This window comes from Vigna umbellata, chromosome 4 (assembly GCF_029865625.1).
Source record: "Vigna umbellata cultivar VRB3 chromosome 4, Vumbellata_1.0, whole genome shotgun sequence".
Lineage (NCBI taxonomy): Eukaryota > Viridiplantae > Streptophyta > Magnoliopsida > Fabales > Fabaceae > Vigna > Vigna umbellata.
This window is the reverse complement of record NC_142168.1, coordinates 69,225,462-69,228,127: the sequence shown is the minus strand read 5'-3', so window position 1 is coordinate 69,228,127 and position 2,666 is coordinate 69,225,462. Positions and strand designations below refer to the sequence as shown.

The window sequence follows — 2,666 nt, the reverse complement described above, 5'->3', positions numbered from 1 at the left end:
TAGTTGCCCGAACGGCCTTGATTTCCCATATAATTTACCTCTTCCTTAACATTGGACTGAATAGCACACTGTCCATTTTGGTGCTCTCCACCACAAAGTTCACAACCTTGCACAGTTTGATTATGTTGTGCCTGTGATACAGTTTGGAGTTCCTTTGGTAGTTGTGACAACTTTTTCATTACTGATTCAAGTTGTTGAGTCATGATTTTATTTTGGGCTAATAAGGCATCTTGGGATTGCAATTCAAACATGCCTTTCTTTTGCGTTTGCACTCTCTCACTTTGGACATCATTATCACTAGATGTCATATTTTCAATTATTTCTTGTGCCTCATCAGGTGTCTTCCACCTAATGTTACCTCCAGCAGAGGCATCTAGCATAAGCTTTGTGTGAGATTTTAAACCTCCTAAGAAAAGGTTTAATTGAGTTGGAATGTCAAATCCATGAATTGGAGTTTTTCTCAGCAACCCCTTGAACCTCTCCCATGTTTGACTCAACGACTCTTCATGCTTTTGTTGAAAGGAGGATATTTCTTGTTTGCCTTTATTGATCTTGGATTGGGGGAAATATTTAGTCAAAAATTTTTCCACTACGTCATCTCAAGCAGTCAAACTCCCTTCAGGAAAAGAATTAAGCCAAAGCTTTGCATTTCCAGCCAAAGAAAAGGGAAATAGACTCAATCTAATTGCTTCATCTGGCACATGTAAAATTTTTACAGTGTTACAAATCTCATTAAAAGTTGTCAGATGATCATAGGGATTTTCGTGTGACATTCCTATAAACTGATTACTTTGAACAAGATGAATCAGTGCAGGTTTCATTTCCATATGAGCAGCATTCACCACAGGTCGGGCTATACTGTTGAAAGATGAAGGTATAGACACAGAAGCATAATCTTCCAACGTACGCCTACCTTGTTCCTCCCTATTATTTCCCTCCATATCCTTATCCTTTTGATCAAATGAAGAAAAAGTATTGAAGATATCAGATAAGCTAGCTTCTCTAGCTTCTTTTTTTCTATTTTCTCTCCTACGTCTACTATTATTCCTACGGGCTGTTCTCTCAATCTCAGAATCAAACAATAAATTTTCAGATTTTGTTCTCCTACTCATTCAGAGAACAAAAATCTTAAGATCTCAACCCACAAAAATAACAACAAAAATACAACACAAATATATATACAGAGATACAAAAATTAAAACAATGGATTTACAGATAATGGAACAGAATTGAAATTGATAAACAATAAATGACTGAGTTAACAATAACAATCAAATTCCCCGGCAGCAGCGCCAAAAACTTGACAACTTTTTGGCAAGTATACCAAATCGTTCCAAGTAATATAGTGGATAAGTAAAAATGTATCGTTCTCCCAAGGGAATTTGAGTTACCTTAATCAATGAAAATTATTTATCAAGATCAATTACTGATGATATTTGTGATTTCAATTGGGATTTAAACATGAAATTAACAACGTAAACAAAAATAAGATTTGAAAAATGCGATAAAAGATCACCGGAATTGGTCTTTGACTAACATTACAGTAAGATCTTGGACAACATATATTCTCTTTTCAAGCATTCACATGAGAGTATCTTGTTTCAATTCCTTAAAAACAAGTTCTAAAATTATTTATTGAATTATTAATTCCTTAATTAATTCATCAGATAATTTTGCATTAAGTTCAGATGTCAGAATGACCAAAAGCACAAAAGCTATTCCTAGCGTAATTTACTTTTAGTTTCTTTTCTTACGTTTCTGGTTCTAAAAATACTTTCCAGTACAAAAGAACTTTTAAAGAGATTAATACTTCCGTATAATCAAAAGCAAGTCAAGAAAAGAACATGAACAAAAACATATATTGCACAGGAATTTTACATCAATGTTTCGTCATACAACCAATTCCAACGAACAGAAAATTTAGCCTATCCTAGACATCTCAAACGTACTCTTTACAGCAATTCCTTGCATAAAGTGAAGTCTTGATGTCTTGACAGGTCTCCTGATCGTCTCCTGAATTCTCCAGTCTTTCTCTGGCTATTTTCGTGTGTCAGAAGATCGTTTTTTGCCTTTCAGTCACGTCTTTTAAAACCAATAACTTCATTAATTCGCACAGCGCACAGATGTGTGTGCGCTATGCAAATTTCGTGTAACCGCTGCCTCTCAACTGATGTTATTCACACAGCGCACAAGTAATGGTGCGCTATGCGAATTTCTATTTCCTAGCAGTGCGAGTTTTGGCTTGCGCTATGCGAGAATTGGCTGACAGACTCCCAATTATACATCCTTTCCTATACAATAATTTACAAACAATCTACTTCCTATTACAACATTTCACTGAGTAATAACATGAATAATTAGAAGATTGAGATCATTTATAAGTGTAAAAACAACTCTTTTTCACACTTATCATAGGTCTTTCTTAAAATTTATTTTATGAAATGTGTAGTTGTGCTGAACTTTGTGTGACCATGCTGTTTGGGTTGAACTTATGTTTTAAAAAGATTTTCTGTATGAATTGAACTGCATGCTGAAAATTGTGACTGTGGATTTGGTTGGACTGAAGTGATATTTGAAATCTAATATGTTTGAGGTATGGGTTCTGTTAAATGAGGGTTCAGATGGAAGGTGAGGGAGTATGCACTATGTTGAGTGAACTATTAGGG

General features: G+C 34.8%; 1 non-coding gene across 1 annotated transcript; it reads left to right on the top strand.

The window, feature by feature from the left end:
• Window positions 1-438: 438 nt before the first annotated feature.
• LOC148201063 (small nucleolar RNA R71) lies at window positions 439-545 on the top strand. The gene has a single exon (XR_015786437.1). It is a non-coding gene; the product is annotated as a small nucleolar RNA R71 (small nucleolar RNA).
• Window positions 546-2,666: the final 2,121 nt, after the last annotated feature.